The 25,990-nt window shown below is 39.0% G+C and overlaps 1 long non-coding RNA gene across 1 annotated transcript; it reads right to left on the bottom strand.

Annotated features, from left to right (window-relative positions):
* Positions 1 to 7,866: 7,866 nt before the first annotated feature.
* LOC134735701 (uncharacterized) lies at positions 7,867 to 25,566 on the bottom strand. Its single transcript, XR_010119081.1, has 4 exons — positions 25,309 to 25,566; positions 12,513 to 12,612; positions 10,443 to 10,541; positions 7,867 to 9,214 (listed from the first exon to the last, which is right to left on the bottom strand). It is a non-coding gene; the product is annotated as an uncharacterized lncRNA (long non-coding RNA).
* Positions 25,567 to 25,990: the final 424 nt, after the last annotated feature.

Here is a 25,990-nt window from a genome sequence, read left to right as displayed (position 1 = left end):
TTTTGGATTTGACCTTAAGGAGGTATCTAGTCAATTGTTAGAATAAGAAAAAAGTTACCAGCTAACAAAAAATAATCTAAGCCATAGCTATATTATTAACCAGAGGAAAATACTTTATAATAACCACAGCAGAAGATAATATAAGGATTATTAGAAATTTTTAAGTTTTTCCAGAAGTGAGGAATCCTTATTGCTATTACAAGTTGTAAAGCTATGAAAAACAAAAAAGCATAAAAAGAATCAGTTCTAAAAGCAATTGGTTCTGCCATTGAGGCAAAATACATAGGTGTGGGTTTACTTTCTCTCCAGAACAGGAGTTAAACACTAAATTCTTTTTTTTTTTTTTTTTTTTGAGATGGAGTCTCGCTCTGTTCCCAGGGTGGGGTGCAGTGGCATGATCTTGTCTAACTGCAACCTCCGCCTCCTGGGTTCAAGCAATTCTCCTTCCTCAGCCTCCCGAGTAGCTGGGACTACAGGTGCACACCACCACACCCAGCTAATTTTGTATTTTTAGTAGAGATGGGGTTTCACCATGTTGGCTAGGATGGTCTCGATCTCTTGACCTCGTGATCTGCCCACCTTGGCCTCCCAAAGTGCTGGGATTACAGGCGTGAGCCACCGTGCCCAGCCTACTAAATTATTTTAACTGTCAATGTTTCCTTCAGTGGTATTGCTGATACTAATTGCAATATCATTAATATTGACCACGGTTTTTTCACTTATAGACTTATAGCCATGACCTAGATAGTGCCATGGTGCAAAGACTGGCTCCACCCAAAGTTCCTCAATGGAGGACATTGCTGAAATCTTACTGGAAAGGGTCCTGTCAACTCTGATGAATACTGATACGGCCTTTAAATGGCACAGTCTTCTGTTGAGGATACATATCCTCCATGGTAAGAAGAAATTGATACTGTTTATCCATTTATTGTTATTATTTTTCCTTAGTAACTTTACACCATCAGAAACCAATTTGTGTTCCCATATGGGCAATTGATTGGAGTGTTTATGTAGATAGACCCTAGACCTAATTCCTTCTAAAGGGCCCACCTTCTAATCCTATTATATTGGGGCTTAGGATTTAACATATGATTAGGAGGGAACACAAACATTTAGTCTATAACATCTTTTTCTGAGACATATCTGTTCAATTCCTTTGCCCATTTTTTAAATCAGGTTATTTATTTGTTTGTTTTGCTCTTGAGGTGTATGAGTTCCTTATATATTTTCGAAATTAGCCCCTTATCAAATATATGGTTTGCAAATATTTTCTTCCATTCTGCAGGTTATCTTTTAATTCTGTTTATTTTTTTCTTTGCTATGCAAAAGCTTTTTAGTTTCGCTTATGCTGAGTGAAATAAGCCAGTTACAGAAAGACAAATATTGCAGAATTCCTCTTATATGAGGCAATTAAAATAGTCAAGCTCATAGAAGCAGAGAATACAATAGTAGCTAACAAGAGTTGGGGGCTGGGGGAAACGAAGAGTTGTCCTTTAAAGGGTATAAAGTGTTAGTTATGCTGGATGAATAAGTGCTAGAGATTTGCTATTTAACATAGTTCCTATAGTTAACAAAATAATATTGTGCACTTCAAAATTTGTTTAGACTTGTTTTGTGGCCTAACATCTATCCTGGAGAAAGTTCAATGTGTGCTTGAGGAGAATGTGTATTTTATCTAAAACATGCTTAAAAATCCACCAAAATGCTATGAGAACTAATAAATGAATACAGTAAAGTTGCAGCATACAAAATCAACACACAAAACTCAGTAGTATTTCTATACACTAACAATGAGCTATTCAAAAAAGAAATCAAGAAAACAATCCCATTTACAATATCTACAAACAGTATAAAATTCATATGGAACCACACAAAAATCCTGAATAGCTAAAACAATCTTGAGCAAAAAGAGCAAAACTGGAGCCATTACACCACTTGACTTCAAACTATATTACAAAGCTATAGTACTTAAAACAGCATGGCCAGGTGTGGTGGCTCATGCTTGTAATCCCAGCACTATGGGAGGCTGAGGCAGGTAGATCACGAGGTCAGGACTTCAAGACCAGTCTGGCCAAGATGGTGAAACCCCATCTCTACTAAAAATACAAAAATTAGCCAGGCATGGTGGCAGGCACCTGTAATTCCAGCTACTCAGGAGGATGAGGCAGAGAATTGGTTGAACCTGGGAGGCAGAGGTTGCAGTGAGCCAAGATCACGCCACTGCACTCCAGCCTGGGTGACAGAGCGAGACTCCATCTCAAAACAACAACAACAACAACAACAACAACAACAACAACAACACCCAGCATGGTACTGGCATAAAAGTAGACACATCAACTGATGAAACAGAATAGAGAGCCCAGAAATGAATCTACTTATTTATGACCAAGTTATTTTCAATAAAGTTACCAGTAATACACAATGGGAAAAGGACAATCTCTTCAATTAACGGTGCTGAGAAAACTGGATATTCACATGCAGAAGAATGAAATTGGATCTTTATCTCACACCATATACAAAAATCAACTAAAAATAGATTGGAGACTTAAATATAAGACCTGAAACTGTAAAAATACTAGAAGAAAACAGAGAGAAACTATACGACAATTGGTCTAGACAATGATTTTTATTTTATTTGATGCCAAACACTCAGGCAACAAAATTAAAAAATAGACAAGTGGGATTACATCACATTAAAAAGCTTCTGCACAACAAAGAAAACAACAGAACAAAGAGACAACCTATTGGTTGGGAGAAAATATTTTCAAGCAATACATCTGATGAAGGGTTAATGCAAAAAATAATAATCTAAGATTTTAAAATAAGCAAAGAATACAAATAAACATTTCTCAAAAGAAGACATTTAAGTGGCCAACAGGCATATGAAGAAATGCTTAACATTGGCTGGGTGCGGTGGCTCACGCCTGTAATACCAGCACTTTGGGAGGCTGAGGTGGGTGGATCACAAGGTCAAGAGATTGAGACCATCCTGGCTAACACAGTGAAACCCTGTCTCTACTAAAAATACAAAAATTAGCTGGTCATGGTGGTGCATGCATGTAGTCCCAGCTACTTGGGAGGCAGAGGCAGGAGAATTACTTGGGCCCGGGAGGCGGAGGTTGCAGTGAGCCGAGATCGCACCATTGCACTCCAGCCTGGGTGACAGAGCAAGACTCTGTCTCAAAAAAAAAAAAGAAACAAAAGAAAAGAAAAGAAAAAATGCTTAACATCAGTAATCATTAGGGAAATGCAAATTAAAGCCACAATGAGATATCACCTCACGCCAGAAAGAATGGTTCTTATTGAAAAGGTAAAAGATAAGTGTTGGTGAGGATGTGGAGAAAGGGGAACACTTGGCCGGGTGCAGTGGCTCACACCTATATAATCTTACCACTTTGGGAGGCCGAGATGGGCAGATTGCCTGAGCTCAGGAGTTCGAGACCAGCCTGGGCAACACGGTGAAACCCTGTCTCTACTAAAAATACAAAAAAAAAGAAAAAATTAGGTAGGTGTGGCAGCGCGCACCTGTAGTCCCAGCTATTTGGGAGGCCGAGGCAGGAGAATAGCTTGAACCTGGGAGGCAGAAGTTGCAGTGAGCCGAGATTGCACCATTGCACTCCAGCCTGGGTGACAAAGTGAGACTCCATCTCAAAAAAAAAAAAAAGAAAGATAAAGAAAAGGGAACACTTGTACACTGTTGGTGGGAATGTAAATTGGTATAGGTATTATAAAAAACTGTGTGGAAGTTATTGAAAAAGTTAAAAGTAGAACTACCATATGATTCAGCAATCCCACTTCCAGGTGTATGGACTAAGGACTTAAAATCAGTATGTTGAAGAGATATCTGCACTCTCATGTTCATTGCAGTGTTACTTATAATAGCTAAGATATGGAATCAACCTAAGTGTCCATCAACTGACAAATTTTTTAATGTGGTACGTATACAGAATATATTCTGTATAACAGAATAACATATAGCCCTTTAAAAAAGGGCTGTTCTGCCATGTGTAACAACGTGAATGAACCTAGAGGACGTTATGCTAAGTGAAATAAGCCAGATGTTTCTAAGTGAAATAAGACAAATACTGCATATTCTCATTTATATGTGGAATCAAAAACAATCAAATTCATAGAAGCAGAGAGTAGAATAGTGATTATCAGAGGCTGTAGATTGAGAGGAATAGGAAGACGTTAGTCAAAGAGTGTAAAGTAGCAGACAGGAGGAATAACGAAAAGTTTTTAAGGTGATGGATATATTAATTAGTTTGAGTCAACTACTCCACATTGTGTATGTATATATATCATAACATTACTTTGTACCCCATAATTATATGGAATTATATTTTGTCAAAAAATAAAATAAAAATTACAATAATTTTAAAAATCATAGGATGGAACAAGGTTCTTATATTTATGAGAGGATCAGGATAAATCTTCAAATACCTTCTAGAGGTATAGTTGAGGTGAGACATGTACTGAAAGCAAAAATGGAGGCTGGGAAGTAAAAACTGGGCATTTCCTGTGCATGTGTCTATTCACCAATCATGCCAATCAATCGATGCTTCTCTCACTGCCTCCCACCCAAATGCAGAGCCATCTGTATTGTGACCAGAGAAGTGGGTGTAAAAAGTAGGGCCACCCTGACATTTGTTCACCAATATCCATGAATAAATAAATATATATACATAAATTTATAGATATATACATCCATACTTACATAAACAATTTTAAGTGTCCATTTTTACTTCAAGATAACTGAGGATATTTTTGTAGATATTAGGGCAGATAAAAGATGGTAGACACAGAAAAGGGAAATGGGAAGGCAACATTTCTGTAGGTGCAAGTGTTGGGGAGAAGGAGTAGGAGCTGGGGGGAAGCTGAGAATTGCGTTTTGTGACAAAGAGCATGGATCATGGACAGTAGCACATGTGAGTCGTAGAGGACAATAAGATACGGAGAATTAGGCAGGATGGCGCTCCAGCCAGGGTCTCCAGTGTGTAGACAGAAAGCAAAGTAATAGCTCAGCAGCCGCGTTGAATGGGAACAGTGAATAGTGTGAAAATAATGAGAAAATACTGGGGCAAGGCCACTGATTCCCACAGGATATTCTAGAAAAGCTCTTGACTAGGCCTCCAAAGTAAACACAGGGCTGAGGCTAGCCCCTTCTCACTCAATGGACTCCAGCATTTGGTGAGGAAATGAGGAAATGAGAGGTGCCAAAGCAATGAAATATCAGGATCCAGTTTTGACAAGATTGTTTGTGGATACACCAGAAGAGCAGGAGAGAGCTCCAGAAGACCGAAACATCCGGCATCTAGAAGATCTTTTGTAACTGGTAATTAAATTATGAAGTGAGGACTGATGGGCATCATTAAGAACATGATTTGGGAGCCGTTCATCCTCTTGTTTTCTACAAAAATGTAGTTATCTGCTTCTGCGTAGGAGAAGCTGTTGTGGGAGCCACACAGGGTGGTAACAGTCAGCGGTAATTTGGTGAAAAGAATTTTGTAGAAGGGTTTGTCCCTCCTTCCTCACAGTCAGAAAAATATTCTTTTTTTTTTTTTTTTTTTTTTTTGAGACGGAGTCTCGCTCTGTCGCCCAGGCTGGAGTGCAGTGGCGCAATCTCGGCTCACTGCAAGCTCCGCCTCCCGGGTTCACGCCATTCTCCTGCCTCAGCCTCTCCGAGTAGCTGGGACTACAGGCGCCCGCCACCACGCCCGGCTAATTTTTTTTTGTATTTTCAGTAGAGACGGGGTTTCACCGTGGTCTCGATCTCCTGACCTCATGATCCGCCCGCCTCGGCCTCCCAAAGTGCTGGGATTACAAGCATGAGCCACCGCGCCCGGCCAGAAAAATATTCTTAATATCTATCTTACATCTTTTGCCGCACTTAACATTCAGTACATTTTAACTGAGGATCCATCATATGCACGTGCACATACATATGCAATCTAGGTGGGGATATTCAATCACAAAAAGTGTGTTCAGTGCTTCCTTTGTGCAAAAGATTCTTCTAATGCTGGGGATACAAAGATTCACATGAACTAGATCCTACTTTTAAGTAGATCCTACACAGACAAAAGAGCGCATAGTAATGACAGACACAAAAATTCATATAAAAATGTCACAAGATCTACAACAGACATATCTATAAAAAAAAATCAAACACAATTTGGTGTCATTAATTTTTAAGACAAAAATTTTACAACAAAAATGGTTAAAATTAAGTATAAACTTATATTTACAACAAGAAGGAAGCATTTGTGTAGATGTAAGTTCCAGAGGAAGTGAAACTCAGAACACAGAGGAAGGGTTATGTTTCAGGTTGGTTAGAGACTCACTGGGGAACAGGAACTACCATGAATAACGTGTGTGCAGGAAGCAGGAGGAGTCAGGAAATGGAAAGAGAGATAGAGATAGAGATACAGATAGAGATAGAGATAGAGATAGAGGGGAGTCTGTTAGACTAGAATTGAAAGGCTCCCTTAAATAATGCTGGGAGATCAGAGTGGATGTGCAGAGCTGAAGAACACTACGAAAGGCATTGAAAATTTGGCAAAGATGTCACATTTTTTGGAAAGATGTGGATGGACGCAGGAAAAAATATCAAGTAGCAAAACTTTTACAATCCAAGGTTAGTTATGAGGGATTGGACACAGAGATCAGTGTGGTGACAACAGAAATGGATGATGGGAATACCATGCTCCTTTTGGATTTCCAGATGTGCATTAGAACTGGTATTTGATGAATAAGGGAGGAACAGAAGGTCTTTTAGAAGGAATATATTTTCTTTCCTTTTGTAGGTAACACCCAAAGGGATCAATCTTCCTATCCATCGGTGTGTTGGTTCTTTCCTTCTGGTTGGGACATTTTGTAGAAAAAAGAGAGAAATTTACTGGAAATCCCCATCCCTTCACAAATAGTTGTTGCTGTTTTTTTCTATAACCAATAGGGACAAAGACTGAAACAACATCACTCATCTCCAGCAGATACTTCTGACCAGAAGGTCTTATATAACATCTTGGAGAGAAGTTGCAGGAGAACAGGATGACTAAATTAGGTGTCGAAAAGAAAGGCTGAAAACTTCCTTTGTGGAATAAATTAGGACATAGATAGTTAGCAAATAAAGAATATTTGCAGAGTAGAGCAAAATGTGCAGTGAGGATTGCAGGAGCTGGGCATTTAGAGTGATAGAGACATAATGCCTGGTTTTCCATTCCTGTGCCTAGATAGTATTAAAAGTACAAATGAAAAGCTATCCTGCTGCTATCTGCCTGCTGTTCTTGTTATAGAAGAGATGGAGACTGTCAGAGAGATCTGTTATGCCAACTCTGATTGCCATAGGTTTATGCACAGACAAATGAAGGCAAAATAAAATAGTGAGTTATTGTTTATTTTACACCAGGCACTGAATTTTCTACTTCCAGACACTTTGTTTCATTTAATTCTCATCATAACCCTGCAGTGGATGTATGTATCACACTATGTTTTCACTTAACTGCTATATCCCCAACACATTCAATAATGTCCATCACTTATAGTATTTAATAAATATTGATTATGACTGGGTGCGGTGGCTCACACCTGTAATCCCAACACTTTGGAAGGCTGAAGCAGGCAGATGACAAGCTCAGGAGTTCGAGACCAGCCTGACCAATATGGTGAAACCCTATCTCTACTAAAAATACAAAAATTAGCTGGGCCTGGTGGCGGGCACCTGTAGTCCCAGCTACTCAGGAGGCTGAGGCAGCAGAATCCCTTGAACCCGGGAGGTGGAGGTTGCAGCGAGCTGAGATTGCGCCACTGCACTCCAGCCTGGGCAACAGAGCAAGACTCTCTCAAATAAATACAAATAAATAAATAAATAAATAAATAAATATTTATTACTGGGATATGATTAGGAAACCAAATGTGTTACATTTTTAACATTGTATAGTGACACAGAACACACATATAGTAAGACACATAAAGCATAAATGTACAATTTAATCAATCATTACAATGCCAACATCCATGAACCCACCACCCAAATCAAGAAACAGCACGAGGCCAGCACCAGAAGCTCTCCCGTGCCTCCTCCTGTCCACATTGCTCCCCCTTCCCATCAAGACAACTCACCATCAGACTTTCATAGCAATCCCTTCATTGCTTCTCAATACACCTTCAAAATCTAATATTTATTCCTAAACATGCTTAGTAACATTATACAAATTAAACTATACAGTATGTTCTCTTTTGTGCCTCTTTTGTGATCTAATAATTGTCAATTTAGTGACCCAGAAAGAATCAGCCTGTCAATAAATGCTGCTGGATCAGTTGTATATCCTTACTGAAAAAAAAAGAAAGACAGAAAGAAAGAAATTTGACACCTATCTCACTTTATACACAAAATTAATTCCAATAGAAAACATATCTATCTATAAAAATCAATACAATAAAACTTCTAGAAGACAATATTAGAGAATATCTTCCTGACCTTGAAATAGAAAAAGATTTTTAAAATAGAATCAAAAATTCAGAATCATAAAAAAAAGGTTTATCAGTGATCGCAAATATAATGTATCTAAAACAGGGACAGCAAGAAATTACTGGGCATAACTAGCAGGTGCCATGGGATGTGCCTGGAAAGCTTCTCATGACGACCTACCATGAGCCTATCACACTCGTGCCAGGAGCCTCTCACCAGGGGCTTCAGTATTTGTGGTTAGGAAAAGAGAAATAAGAGCAACAGCGGAATGCACCCTCAGGTACTTTGGAAGTCACAGAAGGGAAAAGGGCAGGAAAATCGGAAACATCGGCACACATGTTAATGAATGTTTTTTGTAGTTAAATTGAAGTTGAAGGAGAGGATGGAGTGAAGGACACTGGAAGTGGGGGCTCCAGGAATAGTTCTGTGATTCGGTTGGTATTTCTTGTATATAGTTCCAGTTCTTGTCAAACTTTTTGGTCACTAAACTGTTCCTTTCTATACGTTAAGGCAGGTTTTCACCTCCTTTCTGACTTTAGAATAAGTTGGTAGAGGGCTTCACAGAGTGAAAACACCCATCGTCTTCTTTAGGAAGGCGATTAACTAAAACATGCACATGCTTCTATAAGAAGCACAGAGTATAACTGATGATATTCAAAGAACAAATGCTTATTGAATGTCTCCCATGTTTCAAAGAGTGTGGTAGGAGCTAAGGTTCCAGGATGAAGATCTCATGAAGATCAGTACCTGCCAGAAAAAAAGACACATATATAGCATACACTCCATAAATCAGAAACTTTGTGCACTATTCTCTCCTCAGTTCCTAGAAAAATGCCTGGTTCAAAATAGATAGTTATTAATAGTTATTGAATTAATAAACAATGTATTAAGCATAAATACAAACATTTATAAATTCCACTGAAAATACAAATGGGGCTTGGGGGTGGTGGCTCACACCTGTAATCCTAGCATTTTGGGAGGCCAAGGCAGGCAGATTGCCTGAGCTCAGGAGTTCAAGACCACCCTGGGCAACATGGTGAAACCCTATCTCTACTAAAAATACAAAAACTTAGCCAGGCATGGTGGCGCATGCATGAAATTCTAGCTACTTGGGAGGCTGAGGCATAAGAATTGCTTGAACGTGAGAGGCAGAGTTTGTTGTGAGCTGAGATCATGCCACTGCACTCCAGCCTGGGCAACGAGTGGGGCTGTCTCCAGAAAAAAAAAAAAAAGGAAGAAAGGAAGGAAGGAAGGAGGGAAGGAAGGAGCGAAGGAAGGAAGGATATAATTTAAAAGTAACAAAATTCCAAGAATAGTAAATAAAGGGTATATTCATACAGATTGGAGTATTTGGAGAAGACTTGAAAATATAGTTCATTTGCAGAAGTAAGACTTGAAGCAGAGAAGAGGAGGAAATGATTCCGAGGAACAGCACTGGGAAAGGAACCATCATGAGCCTCATGAGCGAGGGAGTGGGACAGGGAGTGGGTTGATTTAGGGAAAAGCCCAGATTGGAGTGAACATCTAGATTAAAGAATAGTATGGGATACGAGAAGACGCACAGAGAGGACCTGTTTTTATGAAAGGCCTTAGAAGCTGAGCAGTCACTTCTTAGGAAGGTGATGAACTGAAGTGTGCAAATGTAAAACAGCAAAATCATCTGTTGGTAAGACAAGTGTCACATAGGTACAGGAGGAGCATCAAGGCTGGGGAGGTGACAGTGAGAATAGGGGACTGGTTTTACTGAGTGCCTTGTGTCCTTGCAAACTTGTGCAAAGTACTACTATCTAATGGGTAGAAAGAGAAAACGTGGATTTTTTTTGGACCTCTTTTCGTCTTTCAGAGATAGCATCCAAAGACTGAGTTCTCAAACCCCCAGGTTGATTATCTATCCTGGTTCCCAGGCTCTGTGCTTTAAGATGAAGCAGGTCAGTTTTCTGGACAAAGGGACTTTATGAAAATCTCCATTACTTACCGGTTTTCTTCCTATGCAACCACTGAGTGAAGTAACATCATTTGTCTCCAGCAAATAACACTACTGCAATAGTCCTAGCATTAGTCTGGTTTCGAGACCCTGTGAAAAGGTGGAGTAGGGGCAGATTATTAGTTATGTGGTGCGAGAAAGATATCATACCTGAAATTCACAGAAAGAAACAGGTGATAGCTGTGTGGATTGCCAAGAACTCTCCCCTTTTCAAGTAAGATCAAGCATGCTTAATGAATGTAGAGCGTAAATCAGGATACTTGTTATTTTTCAGACATAGGTGGAAAGTCCCTGTCAGGACTAAATGAAAAGAAAATTGCTGTAATGCTAGGATCTCATCACTGGTAGAAAACTCAAATCTGTGGTAGGGAGCAAATTGAAAGGAAAGAAGAAAGAGATTGATTAAGGGTCATCTCCCCACCTGCTGGTTATAAGAAGAACGTGCAGGGACAATGATGGAAAAGAGAATCAATAGTTCCAGGGTCTGGTTAGCCATTTTTCAATTATCTCATTTAATCTTTATAACAACTCTGAAAATAAGCTTTTGTACCCCTTTTGGAGGGGATGGTAGAAACACTGGAATTATATCCTGACTTGAAAAAGATAACATTTATTCCTTTGTGGGAACATTAAAAAGTTAATACTGCTGCAATTGTGCAAATCATTCTTCAAGGTTATGCGTTATTAGGATAAATAGGATCTGCAGATCTTGTTTCCTAGGAGTTCAAAGCCAATATAAACTTGCTATAATACACTGCAACAAGCGCTGCAATCGATTCATTTATAAAATACAATAAGAGCACAAATTTGTGGGTTTTCAAACATGAGCCAAATTGTTAAAATGGTTTACATACTGGCCGGGCACGGTGGCTCACGACTGTAATCCCGGCACTTTGGGAGGCAAAGACAGGTAGATCACCTGAAGTCAGGAGTTCGAGACCAGCCTGGCCAACATGGCAAAACCCAGTCTCTACTAAAAATACAAAAATTAGCTGGGTGTGGTGGCACATGCCTGTAGTCCCAGCTACTTGGGAGGCTAAGGCAGGAAAATCACTTGAACCTGGGAGGCAGAGGTTGCAGTGAGCCGAGATCATGCCACTGCACTCCAGCCTGGGTGACAGAGTGAGACTCTGTCTCAATAATAATAATAATAATAATAATAATAATAAAATGTTTTACACACCTACATGAACCTTAAAAATTAAAGACTGGAGCTCTCTATGTGTATGAAATAGTAAGCTCATTAAAAACAGCAAGTTGGGTTAATTAAGACAGTAGAAGGGGTAGAGGAAATATAATGAAACGATATGTAAGGGAAACAAAGGATGAAAGATGCAGGCAGGGAGAGGAGTTCTGTCTGATGGGAGCGAAGATTCTTCCTTCAGGAGTGGAAGGGGATGCACAGAGTGAAGCCACCCAACAAAAACAAGACTTGTATAGCTACAGATGGAAGGGAAATCAACCAGGAAATTATTTTGGAAATCCTTGTGTAGTTACAAGGCTAGGAAGTAATAGTTAGAATGAAGAGTTTGGATTGACTGAGCACTAATATTCTCATAATCATGCTAGGAAATATCACTTGATAAAGAGAGAAAGTTGAGTCGTTTTAGAAGGAATACATCTCTCTTTTCAGAGGCAGTACCCACAGACAGTTCTCAAACCCAGAATCTGCCTCATCAGTCTCAGTTCAGGTAACTTCGTTTTGGGGAAGGCATTCCAGCTTCTTGCACTAGGCATTTCAAGAAAGAAAAGCATTCCTGGAAATCCCCACTGTTCACGGGCATGTTTCTTCAACCAATAGGAATAGAGAATGAGGCAGCATCACTTGTCTCCAGCAGATATATCTGCTAAGAAGGTCTGATCTGATCCCAGGTCTTGGGGAGGAGGCAGGGAAGGAGCAGGATGACTCATAAGTGGTGAGAAGAATGGCTGACGATGTAGTTTCACGGAAAGAAATAAGATACCCCATGTGGAGAGACAAGATACCATATTTTGTAGTTGTGAAGCAGAGAAAAGACTGAGACTCTTAGTATTTAGTATTGGTGGGGGAGAAGAGTTTACCTGATATTTTTCATGCCTCTGTGGGAAGTCCCTGGTCAGTTTTAAAAGGGAAGAGCATGACTATGACGCTGGATTCTCCCTGCTAGTGATGCATGAGCACCTGTGGTGAACGAGATGGAAATGATGAAGAAGCCCATGATCCCACCTGCTGATTGTCATAGGACAATTTGAGGGAAAGTCACATTATCATGTACTGATTATTTTGCTCTAGCAAAGTAGTACTCCAGGTGTATTATCTCAATTAATCATTATTTTTGTTAACTGCTGAATGTTCAGTTCCCAGCACTCAATAGATACTTGTAAAATTAATAAATACACGAGTAGGTTACTAAGAATTAGCAATTGTAAGAGATGCCTAAGAATTCATGATTTTAAAGAGTGATTTTAAGAAACTGTAGTGATTTAAGATAATTATGAGGATTAAAATCCTGTTCTGCCTAAACTCAAAGCCCAGGAATTAAAATTATTGGTTTATTTGAGATCAGCAGTGTATCTAAAGTAAAATTCCAATACCCCTCTCATACAAAGTCATATTTTACTTTATCAGAGCTCCTTGGGGTTCAGTTAGTGAATATAGTTACATAGTAGAATGGGAATAAAAGCATTGTATTCATGGTCATGAGGTCAGAATTCTGGCACCCAACCCACACCTTGGTCAAGTAATTTACTCTTTTGAGTGTCTGTTTCTTCATCACTAAAATTAAAGGGTTGAATTGCATAATCTCTCAGGTTAATACTTAACTCATTCCTGGACCATAATAAATACTAAAAAACATTTCATTTTTATTTCACTGTCATTAGTCATCTCAGTAACTGAAAATACAGTTCACCCTGTAAACCAAAAATAAAATTTAAGCCCTTCAACCAACTAAATAGGCCCTTCTGCTTGGCCAAGGACAGTTTATTTTTATTTATTTATTTATTTATTTATTTATTTATTTATTTATTTATTTTATTGTATTTTAAGTTTTAGGGTACATGTGCACAACGTGCAGATTTGTTACATATGTATACATGTGCCATGTTGGTGTGCTGCACCCATTAACTCGTCATTTAACATTAGATATATCTCCTAATGCTATCCCTCCCCCCTTCCTCCACCCCATAACAGGCGCCAGTGTCTAATGTTCCCCTTCCTGTGTCCATGTGTTCTCATTGTTCAATTCCTACCTATGAGTGAGAACATGTGGTGTTTGGTTTTTTGTCCTTGCAACAGTTTGCTGAGAATGATGGTTTCCAGCTTCATCCATATCCCTACAAAGGACATGAACTCATCATTTTTATGGCTGCATAGTATTCCATGGTGTGTATGTGCCACATTTTCTTAATCCAGTCTATCATTGTTGGACATTTGGGTTGGTTCCAACTCTTTGCTATTGTGAATAGTACCACAATAAACATACGTATGCATGTGTCTTTATAGCAGCATGTTTTATAATCCTTTAGGTATATACCCAGTAATGAGATTGCTGGGTCAAATGGTATTTCTAGTTCTAGATCCCTGAGGAATTGCCACACTGTCTTCCACAATGGTTGAACTAGTTTACAGTCCCACCAACAGTGTAAAAGTGTTCCTATTTCTCCACATCCTCTCCAGCACCTGTTGTTTCCTGACTTTTTAATGATGGCCATTCTAACTGGTGTGAGATGGTAACTCATTGTGGTTTTGATTTGCATTTCTCTGATGGCCAGTGATGATGAGCATTTTTTCATATGTCTTTTGGCTGCATAAATGTATTCTTTTGAGAAGTGTCTGTTCATATCCTTTGCCCACTTTTTGATGGGTTGGGGGTCATTTTAAAGTAAACTTGAAACACTAGTTCAGGTCACGATGGGAAGGGGAGGTTGGATTTGCATCATTATACCTTCCTCTAGAATTGAGGCACATTTGACCCTTATTAACATTAGAACAGAGACCTTAAGACTGACAAAACAGACTCTTTGTAGCAATAAGATACCAACATGACAGATAGCATGCCCTGAAAGAAATCAAAGTATTTTACCACAAAATATATTTATTTGACATATTTTGAAATGGCCCTGCAAAGCTGTCTCTTGTGGGGAAAATCTACATTCTGTAGAAAATCTTCTTTCCTTTCCAGGTCTTTCCCTTGATCCAGGAGAGAATTATCTAAGCATCTGGCACTTTTTTTTTTTTTTTTTGAGACACAGTCTCACTCATCGCCCAGGCTGGAGTGCAGTGGCACAATCTCGGCTCACCGCAACCTCTGCTGCCTCCTGGGTTCTAAACGATTCTCCTGCCTCAGCCTCCCTAGTAGCTGGAATTACAGGTGCTCACCACCACGCCCAGCTAATTTTGTATTTTTGGTAGAGATGGGGTTTCACCTTATTGGCCAGGCTGGTCTTGAACTCCTGACCTCAGGTGATCCACCCACCTTGGCCTCCCAAAGTGCTGGGATTACAGGTGTGAGCCACCACACCTGGCCCATCTGGCACCTTTTTAAGTTTGATAAGAAACATTTACAGTCTAGTTTGTCTGAAGCCTGCTACTTGGAGGCTTTATCTGCCTGATAAATAACAACCTTAGTCTCCACAACTCCTTATCTTAACCTAGACACTTCCTTCTATTGAATCCACGTCTTTAGATAAATTCTCAAACAATTGCCAACCAGAAAATCTTTGAATCCACCTGTGACCTGGAAGCCCTTACTTCAAGTTGTCCCCTTTCTGGACTGAACCAATGTACATCTTACATGTATTGATTGATGTCTTATGTCTCCCTAAAATGTATGAAACCAAGCTGTAGCCCAACCGCCTTGGGCACATGTTCTTAGGATCTCCTAGAACTGTGCCAGAGGCCATTAGTCACTCATATTTGGCTCAAAATAAATCTATTCAAATATTTTACAGAGTTTGACTCTTTTTGTCAACAACTTAATGCAGGGGTTAGGGACACCAATGCCCAACGCAGTCAAAAGTCTTCATATAACTTTTGACTCCCTAAAAACTACCAATAGCCTACTGTTGACCAGAAGTTTTACCAATAACATAAACAGTCTAGTCATACATATTTGTATGTTATATTTATTATATTCTATATTCTTATAATAAAATGAGCTAGAGAAAAGGAAATATTATTAAGAAAATAATAAAGAAAATAAAATACATTTATAGTACTGTACTGTGTTTATTGATACTGTAAGTTTACATGAGCTGGTTTACAAGACAAACCATGTGTCTAAAATCGTGAAGAACCGCAGCTGCAGACCTCACTCTGTGGTACATATCAAACAATTCCACTTTTTCCTGTAATGCCAGGACTTTGCTCCTTGGGAGCACTTCCAGCATCACTAGTGGCACTTTGTGTGGATCCCATGGTGTTATTCAAGGTTTACAAGATAACACTAAACATGAAAAACATACGAGAACCATAAGAGATCACTGTTTACTGCAGTACACAATTTATGATGATTAGCATCAGAAGGCATTTTACGCACATACTTGCAACACTCGGACTTACCACAGCAGCAACAGAAGGTGGCTATGAAGTTATTACAGTAATATCCTATGTATTATTCGATGCAGTTGTGACTCAATACTGTATCTTTATGTTTGTTTACATGTCTCTTCACTGTGACTGGCATTATGTATGGTCTGTAAGTGCATAACTTTTCATAAGTTTTAATTTTTTATAACAGATTTGTGTATATTTTATGGTAGCAAATTATAAAAACAGACTAGTATCTACATATGTTTTATGAGTTCATGACATACCTAACTTTAACAAAGTTTTCAATATTTCTAGGCTACATGACTCGTCTGTGGGTTTTTGCAAACCGTCATATATCTCCAAAAAATTTCAAATATATTTATTTTAAAAAATCAACCCATAAGAAGACTCATGCAATTCAAACCTGTGTTGTTCAAAAGTAAACTGTAATTAGAAAAAGGAGAAAATAATTTTCTGAAACTGACTTCAACAAAAGTAAAGATAAAATATTTTAATTATCTTAAAGAAAAATAATGCTCCAATATGACTAAACAATGTTAACTAATAAAAACTGTTCTTTGTGGATTCTTTTCCAAGTACTCCTTAGAGGCAAGACAAGAACACTATTTGTTGAAACCATTTGGGGGGTAATTATGCTCAGTGAAATTCAATTAGCCAGTACATTGATAGTAACGTTTGCACTTAACATGGAATTATGGAATGGGATTTTACTCTTTGACTAAGAAATATAAGTCTCACAAATTAGGCAAGAAACACTGTAGCTTAGTTTTCATCATTGTATACTCATGAACTTTCCCATGAAAAACTGGCCACATAGCTACAATTATTTGTCCCCCCCTTGTAACTCCATGTGGATACTCTGCTGAAAGACTGGCATGGTCCCTGTGCTTCCAATGCACAACTTCCTAATATTCTGTGCTTGCCAATTCCTAAGTAAGGGTGAAAAAGTTGAAACTCCTTGTCTTTTGTATGAAGCAGTAGTTGGAAAAGTGTGTCACACCTCATGCAGGAAGCTATAGACCTAAGTAGGGTTTATTGAGGCATCCTATAGATCTCCCTAGAATACAGAAATTCCTGTCAAGGGAGGAGAGGAATAACCAAGTGATCTGCCATTTTCGTTGTTGAAAAAAAAATCAGTATTCATGTAAAAGCGGTCTACTTTATGAGTTAAGTCTTGGTCCAAAAGGAAACCTCCATATACGTGCAATATAAGTAGGGATTGGTCAATACTTTCTCGGGTGAATTCTCAAGTACAGAGAATATTTAACTGCAACACTGCCTCATTGATGTCAATACCCAGCTATGTTTCAGCGGGGCTACTGGTTGTTGAAGCAGGTACAGACTTCCAAAATCCAAGTGAAGAAAAAGTACAGTGAGTCATATTCTTTTTTGTTTAAAAAAATAAAAATTAACACACTACTTTTCTTATAATACTGGTCAACACCTGCCCAATAAGGAAAGATTGGAAGTCTACGAAATTAATAGGGACAAATTAATCTGTCATTTCTTCATTGTGAGATAATCACTATGGGATCCACTCTCCAATGCAACTTATTTTTAAAAAAATTAAAGCCTCTGAAAAGCCTCTTAAGGACAAACAGCAATAATGAGACATCTGTTCAAGCAAATCTCTGAAAATTGGCAAGAAAAGCAAGAGTCTGTGGTATTTGAACCAAGACTATACCCTCCCTCTCTCCTGCATGCCAGCTCAGTGAGGTCAGTGAGGCATAGAGGCCACTCTAGACTGCTACAGCCCAGATCACAGGCCTCCCTCTCCCCACAGCTCCATATCGGAGGGCTTTATTTCTAGGAAGGGCAGGAATTCAGAATCCCTCATCCCGCCCCCAGCTACCTGTTGCTGAGACTATGTCCCAGACAAGTGCAGTTGAGAAGTGAGAGGACCCTTCTTCTGCCCAACTGCCACTGTGGAATGGAGAGTCTGCCTTGGGTGTGGTATGCTAAGACTACTGGGGCCCTAACAACCCTTTACCTGGCTCATGAGGGAATGGCTCCACTCCAGGAGAGGCAAGCCAACAGGACAGCAGGCTGCTGGCCACACCCTCCACTCAGTGCTCAGCTCCTAGAATTGAGGAGTCACTCAGAGAGAAGCTTGCCACAGTTACACCCAGCTCCAGAGCCCTGACTTAGAGAGTTTGCCTGGGAGGAAAGGCAATATATTAGGAATGTATTTTAGGAACATAGAATATATTTTATATCTATTCTATATAAAATAGAGTAGATATCCTAATATATTACCAAAGGAAGTAACTTCATTTGGAACAGAGCATGGAGAAGTTTAAACCTAAAGGCCCTCTCAATTACAGTAGAGGTTGTGGTGAAAAGCAGTTGGGAGATTTGTGCATCTAATGCAGGTACAGCTTAGACTGTAGGCTGGTTAGTTTACAGAAGAGAACTAGAGAATAAAATAGGTGGGAAGAGCCCTCCCGAAGTAAAACAAATATCAAACACTGACCTCAGAAACTATTTCATAGAAGGACTCACTATTTTATTGGATTACTTTGTAGAGGAATTTTGCCCCAGGGCATTATTGAAAAGCGTGGTAATTAATGGACTTCAATGGCTGGGTTGGTGAGGGAAAGAGTGAAAGAGTCCTACAGGACCACTGTCATTCCAGGGTAACCCTGGATATACTCAAAGCTGGGCCTCCTTGAGGTAACATCAAAAGCTTAACACTGTAGGATGAGGAGATGAAGATAGACTTTATTAAAATAATCCAGACAATCATTGTTAATCACATAAACAAACAAGCAAATAAGAATAACAAGCACAATGTGGGGGTAGTACCCAGAGTTTCTATAATATAGTTCCTAAAATGTTCATTTTTCAACAAAAATTATGAGCTATGCAAAGAAACAAAAAAGTGTGACCAATACACCAGAAAAATAGAAGGCAGAAGAAATCGCTTGAGAGAACAAATCTAACACAAAAATATTTAAAGTAGCCACTATATATATGTTTAAATATATTCAATATTTTCGTCAGGATTCTCCAGAGGAACAGAGACAAAAAGATATGTATGGTTATTGACTCGCTCAATTATGGATGCCAAGAAGTGCCACAATATGCCATCTGCAAGTAGGAGACCCAGGAAAGCAGGTGGTGTAATTCAGTGGGAGTCAGAAGGGTTGAGGATCAAGGGAGCCAATGGTACAACTCCCAGTCTGAGGCCAAAGGCCTGAGAACCAGGACATGGGCTGGAGTCATGGCAGGAGGAGGGGAAGAAGGAGCTCTGGTGTCCAGGGGTAGAAGTACATGTATGTCCCAGCTCAAAGAGAAAGAGAATTCACCCTTCCTCCACCTTTTTGTTCTATTTGGGTCCTCAATGGACTGAATGATGCCTACCCATATTGGTGAGAGATATCTTCTTTATTCAGTCTTCTGATTCAAATACTAAAATATTCTGGAAACACCCTCACAGTCACACTCAGAAACAATGTTTTACCAGCTATCTGGGCATCCCTCAGCCAACTCAAGTTGACACTTAACATTATCCATTACATTCACAGACCTAAAGGAAAGGATGACTAAAGAAGTGAAGGAAGACGTGATGGCAGTGTTGCATCAAAGAGAGAAGAACAATAAGAGGAGGTGCAGCTGGGCTTCCTGGGTCGAGTAGGGGCTCAGAAAGCTGTGAAACTCACTCATTTCCTGCATCAGCACTTACTTCAGTCCTGGATGAATAACACTGAAGATATATGCTTACAATATTCCTAACACCTGGATTTGTATATGCGTTTTCTTCCCCAAGAAAGCTATAAACAGAGAAAATTTTGCTGTAAGTTGCCCTGTGTCTCTCTCCCTCTCTCCTTTCCCCCTCCCCCAAAACTAAAGATAAAGAGAATGTTAACTGCCCATTTTTCTGTGACCAGCAAACCTTATCTAACTTCCCAATTCCAATTCCTTGTGAACATACTTTATAAAGTCCTGGTAAGATCCTGTCTCTTTTGCTATGCCACTACAAGGTCATAAAGTAAATAAAACCTAGGTTGCAATTCCGGTTTTCCTCAAGATCTAAGACATGGAACAAAATAATTTACTGCCTTTGTTTCTCACTCTGGTAACATCTTCCCACCGCACGTATTACCCCCCTTAAAGAGTTAAAAGGCAATCACCCAAAACCAGCAGTGCTACCTGTTCAGGATCCCTTCCACACTGTGGAAGCTTTGTACTTTCACTCTGCTCAGTAAAGCCTACTGCTTTTTCTCTCTATCAGTCCGTGTCTCTATCACTCACGGCAGGCAGCTGCCACACCAGTTCCTTGGCATGGCTAAGGCAAGAACCTTTGGCGTTACAACAATAGCGATAATAGTTAGTTGTCTTAGTCCATTCAGCTGCTATAACAAAATGCCTTAGACTAGGTAATTTATAAACAACAGAAATTTATTGCTTACAGTTCTGGAGGCTAGGAAATCCAAGATCGAAGAACCAGCAGATTCAGTGTCTGGCAAGGGCTTACTGTCTGTTTCCCAGACAGTGCGTTCCTCCTGTGTTTTCATACAGTGGAAGTGGTGAATAAGCTCCCTCAGCTTCTTTTACAGGAGGACTATTTCCATTAATGAGGACTCTACCCTCATAACCTAATCACCTCCCAAAGACCCCACCTCTTAATACCACACACTAGAAAATGGGAATTGAGCTTCAAAATATAAATCTGGGGGCCGGAGACACAAATATTTAGACAATAGTATAATAAAAAGGAACCAAATAGAAATTATGGAGTTGTAAAGTACAATAATTGAAATAAAAATTCACTAGAGGGGGCTCAACCATAGGTTTGACCTAGCAGAAGAAAGAATTATAGAATAAAGTTTAAACTATATTTCAAAAAAAGATTTTGGTAGGTCTATGCCATGCTTCTTCCTCATCATCTCTGCCTTTTAAAATCTGAAGACATTTTCAAAGTATATTTAATTGTAACATTTCTCTTGAAAGTACGCATTATTCTCCAAATGTACATAATTTTTTTTTTCTAAGAAACCACCTACTACTTAACATTATAAATGGGTACTTCTTTTGTGTCCCATTAGACCATAAGCCCGTTAAGTTTAGGCCTGTTGTTTCCACAAGTCTGCATCTCCACCATGCCTAGAAAATGGCCTTGATTCAAAAAATATTTCTTGTGTCTTTAAACAAATTGAGTTGAATTCAACACAGAGGGGTGTTTCTCTACAACTCTACACTGACCCTACATTCTCTAGTGTTTTCATATTACACTTACCTCCAACATATTTAGTTGTTCCTGGGCTCACTCTTCTTCAGTCATAAGTTACAACTAACAAATGAATTATATAAAAACAATAACTGGCCGGGCGTGGTGGCTCACAACTGTAATCCCAGCACTTTTGAAGGCCGAGGTGGGTGGATCATGAGGTCAGGAGATTGAGACCATCCTGGCTAACATGGTGAAATCCCGTCTTTACTAAAAATACAAAAAAATAGCCGGGCATGGTGGTGGGCGCCTGTAGTCCCAGCTACTCGGGAGGCTGAGACAGGAGAATGGCGTGAACCCGGGAGGTGGAGCTTGCAGTGAGCCAAGATCACGCCACTGCACTCCAGCCTGGGCGACAGAGCAAGACTCCATCTCAAAAAAAACCCAAAAAACAAAAAAACAATAACCACTGCTTCATATATTACCTCATTCTCATGTGTGCTTTTTTAGGTACAAATTTCTAGGGATTAATTCAAACACAAGGAATGGCATCTGGAAATTTAGAAGCTGAAATTCTCTAATGATAGAGACTGCCTTGTAATTCTTGTCTGGCCAAGACTAGCATTATCTTTAGTCAAGATGCAAATGTATACTTCCTCTCCCATTTGTCTATAAGCTCAATCACATGTAGATAAGTCAACTTATCATGTAATATAAATGGTTGCAAGAGAAGGGTACCAGGGCTTTGGAATTAGGCAGAACTTAGTTTAAATTTTACTCTGCTATATCCTGGATGTCTGACTTTGAGCAATTTTAATGGTCTCTCTGAATCTCAACATTTTAACCTACACAATATGTTAAGCAAGTCGTACATCAACAAATAATTGAACAACATTAAAATTAAAGTTAGGTATACTATCTATAAATCTAACAAGTTATAGAGATCTGTTACATCAGGGTTTTACATTGAACTAAATGAAATTGATCAAAATTCTTTTTGATCAAAAACAGATGATTGTTGGTAATTTTAGGTAGTTTAATTTAACACTTCATTAAAAGACATTAGAGACTGGGCGTGGTGGCTCATGCCTGTAATCCCAGCACTTCGGGAGGCCAAGGCGGTGGATCATTTGAGGCCAGGAGTTCAAGACCGGCCTGGCTAACATAGTGAAACCTTGTCTCCACTAAAATTACAAAAATTAGCTGGGCATGATGTCATGAGCCTGTAATCCCAGCTACTCAGGTGAGTGAGACACAAGACTCACTGGAACCTGGGAGTCGGAGGTTGCAGTGAGCCAAGATCATGCCACTGTACTCCAGCCTCCAGACAGTGTGAGATTCTGTCAAAAAAATAATAACAATAATTAGAGATACCTATGTAAATGGAAAGATATACTATATTCATGAATAAAATATCCAAAAAATAAACACAATTTTTCTCTGAGTTAATCTATAGAGCCAATGCAGTTCTACTCAAAATCCCAACATAATATTGTGGAATCACTATGCTGATTATAAATAATTATAGAAGAGCAATTGTTTAAGACTAGCCTACAAGTTAGTTACACATGCAAATAAACAGTTTGGTTTCTTTACTAGTTATACACAGAAACAGGTTGGTAAGATTTTGCCCAGCTAGTCCTCAATTTATTATCAGACTTAAGTATAAATAGGAGAGTTGTATTGATGCATGGATAGACATATAGACAAACGAACAAAAACAGCAGGCCCAGAACCAACTCACTCATATGTAAAATCATATTTATGTTGGAGTTGGCATTAGAATTTACTTATGAAACAGTGCAGTAAGTCATCCTGAGAGAATTTGTTATCCAGACGGAAAACTCAACGTTGGATTCATACAACACAGTATCCACAAAAATCAATTCAATTCAGACTAATCAAATGTGAACAGGAACCACGATGAACTATCATCTTATCCCGGTTGGAATGCCTACTATCAAAAAGACAAAAAAAAAAAAAAATGCTAGTAAGGAGGAGGGTAAAAGGGAACTTTTATACACCATTAGTAGGAATGTAAATTAGTACAGCCATTATGGAAAACTGTATGGAGTTTTCTCAAAAAACTAAAAATAGAGCTATCATATCATCTAGCAATCCCATTACAGAATATTTAGCCAAAGGAAAGGTAATTTTTAAATTTTTTAAATAGAAAATTTAGAAGATTATTTTTTGAACTGAAGTAGGGAAGTATTTCTTGACAAGGATGAAATAACAAAAAAAGTAAAATTTTTAATAAATATAGTTTAATACATATTTTTAAAAATGTAATCAAAATATACTTTAAAAATATGACACAAATTGGAATAAGTTATTTTTAATACACATAATATTGGAAAATTAAATTGTAAAAACTAAAATTTAAGTCTTATAAGCTTATATCTATCTATACATATGACATTTTTATATTTATAAAAATAATAAGAAATTTAGTGCCACTCCAGGGATGAGAGCTAGTTTATGAAAAGGAAGCATAGCAGGACAATACATAATGTGAAAAGATTTCCACCCTTATTAGTAATCAGATAAACACATTTCAAATCACTAGGAAGTATCATTTAATTCTCAAGAGATGGGCAAAATGAAGTCTGACAATAATTTATTGGCAAGAAAATTCATTAGTGTGAACAATTAAACACTCCTAGTGGGGGTCGAAATTTATACAGCTAGTTATAGTAAAGTTGTAAACACAAATATAGTGCATAGAACTTCTAGTCTTAGGCATTTGTTCTAAAGAAACATTAGGTATGTGGGCAAGGAAGCATGCACAGGGATGTTAACAGAGGTGTAGGTCATAATAGCAAACAGAAAGAAAAACAGAAATAACCAGAATTCTATCATGGGGAAGGTTCTCAGAAGCAAAATTCCTGCACCCTTGGTTATGGATCCACAGTGGCTTAATGTGAAGGGGGCATTCAGATCAAATGCTCAAAGTGGAGTAAGATATCATTGTCTTTCACAGAATCACTTAACAGACTGCAGCAGATCTCCCTTGACCAACCCCCTGAAACCAGTCAAATTCTTCATATTCCCCAAAGTGAGGACTCCCACATTAAGAAGCCCTTAGTACTGAGATAACTAGCAGATAAATTTATCCATTGCAAGGGTGGTCTTGATGCAGGGCCAGCAAGCCTCAAAATTGGGGCTTTGCCCAAGAGTGTTCTTGGCTTCACTCTGGAAAGATTCCAAGGATGAGACAGCGGTGTTAGACAGCAACTTTTATGGAACTAAGCTACTCTTTGAAGAGCAGGGTTACCCCATAGGCAGTGTGCCCCGAATAGTAGCTCAGAGGCAGTTCTGCAGTCATATTTATACCCACTTTTAATTATATGCAAATTAAGAGGTGGACTATGCAGTAGTTTCTAGAAATAGGGTAGAAATTTCTGCATAATCCACCCCTTAATTTATAGATGGTAACTCCAATTACCACTTCAATGACCCCAGTGGGTCATTATTGCCATAGAAAGAAGTGGTAACCTCTGGGTGTTGCCACAGCAACGGTAAACTGACATGAAACACTAGTAGGCATGTCTTATGGAGAGGTGCTTCTGCCCCATCCCTGTTTTAGTTAATTCTCAATTTGATCTGATGTCCAAGCTTCACCTACTACTTCCGTCCTATGACCCCCAGACTCCCCAGTTGATAAGAAGACGCATGAGTAAAGGAGGAAATTGAGAGATGCTTCCTTTCAGTGTCCAAGTGTCAAAAAGGATTCCTAGTCTTAATTAAAATTTAGATATAAGAAATCTACTGAAAGAAAGTGATTACAGAATTTACAAGGTGACTTGGTGATGCCTCAGCAAGAGTGAGAAAGATACAATAAACTACAAGACAGAAAATCCACAAGAGCTAAAAATGAGCATTTTGTGGTACAAATCTTGCTGTAAAAGTCTTAATATTTTGTGTATCTTTCTCAGCACTAGACTAGAACATACATGCCAATGGGTAGTGAGACACATCTGTCACTGGTAAAGTTGCATACCAATTCACAATCCTATTCTCACACCCAAGTTACTACTACACATTGCTCTTGAGTCAGTAGCTGCATTTGCCACCCTGGCTCGAAATATCAGCCATCACATTTAGTAAATTCTATCATACAAAGCAAATTAGCACTGATTTATCAGATTTACCATTGGGTGGGGTGAGGAGGAGAAGGGTGCTGGCTGACTTAGCCCAGGCCCTGAAGAGCCCTGTTCCAGAGAATATACTTGTGCTCTTCCTCATGGCCCAGCATATGCACAGGGCTCCAGTCATTTGCCTCCAGCAGGGGGCTCTTCCACACTCACTCACAGTCAGCTGGGTTCCAATCTCTGTTGAAGAGTGAGCAATGCAGATCCAGCCCCCTGGTTAATGTAGTCCTCACTGTTCAAGCTCAGTCTCTTTCAGATGTTGAGACAGTGGCCCTAACTCTGTGTGGCTGGCCCAGAGCTGTGCACCTACCCTCACTTTCATACCACGTTAATTTCAGATCCTTATCATCATGGGTTTCCCATCTACTTTTTTTTTCTTCAGGGGAAACCTCCACAATGTAGTTTCTAATATGTTGAATTCATATTCCAGAAAGTGTCCTGTAGAATAATGTCTTACTGAAAACGGCCATCACAGCCAGGAGTCCTTAACTATGTTCTTTGATACCCTTAGTTACAGACGGTTTGTTGTCATGTTCTTCACATCTTGTGTGAAGATTGTTCAAGTGTTGGCCAAAGGATATGTCACTATCTAAAATTCACATCGAGAACCTCAGAGTAAGTAATAATAAGTCTGATGCTTGTAGGAAAGGAAGAGCTGTTTGGTCACAGGATGTGGTTATTA

Source organism: Symphalangus syndactylus, chromosome 23 (genome assembly GCF_028878055.3).
Source record: "Symphalangus syndactylus isolate Jambi chromosome 23, NHGRI_mSymSyn1-v2.1_pri, whole genome shotgun sequence".
In the NCBI taxonomy this organism is placed as follows: Eukaryota; Metazoa; Chordata; class Mammalia; order Primates; family Hylobatidae; genus Symphalangus; species Symphalangus syndactylus.
This window is presented reverse-complemented; position numbering and strand designations above follow the sequence as displayed.